The sequence below is a fragment of the Gavialis gangeticus genome, unplaced genomic scaffold (genome assembly GCF_001723915.1).
Source record: "Gavialis gangeticus isolate Ggan-Ray unplaced genomic scaffold, GavGan_comp1, whole genome shotgun sequence".
In the NCBI taxonomy this organism is placed as follows: domain Eukaryota; kingdom Metazoa; phylum Chordata; order Crocodylia; family Gavialidae; genus Gavialis; species Gavialis gangeticus.
In genome coordinates this window covers 53,433,380-53,433,939 of record NW_017729032.1, presented here as the reverse complement: position 1 = coordinate 53,433,939, position 560 = coordinate 53,433,380, and positions in this window count along the sequence as shown.

Sequence of the window (560 nt, the reverse complement as noted above, 5' to 3'; positions counted from 1 at the left end):
GTATGTCTTATAGGTTACCCAGGTTTTGTTTCAATCAAAATGTAACGTGACAACTGAAAAATCCCTGATGAAAAAAATCCCCAAATCACTCTCTAAAATACCCCCAAATCCATGTTCCTCCACAAGTAAAACAAAAGACCACTATAAAGAGAGAGAAAGAGACAGAGAGTGAGACAGAGACAGCGATCAGTTGGACAATGTTTTACTGATATATCTACAGTGTTAAAGCAAGTCTCTCATCATAATAATAACCCCAGGCACCATCATTTAAACCCCCCCCAGAAAAAGAACAGAAAAAATGGGAAAAAAAGCCTCTGCTTACCTTAGAAGCAGGGGTGGGTGGGCTCCAGGGCCTCCTGGCAGAGCTCCCCTGGGCAGCACAGGACAGCACAGGGGCAGGAAGGCCCAGGCTGGGGCTGCTGGAGCTGTCACCCTACCCTGCTCTGTGCGGGCGGGGCCCCAGACAGCCACATGGCAGCTTCACCTGAGGGTAAGTGCCGGGTTTTTGGGTTTTTTTAAGTATGGGGTGGGATGTGGGGGTTGGGGGAATGAGGCTGGAC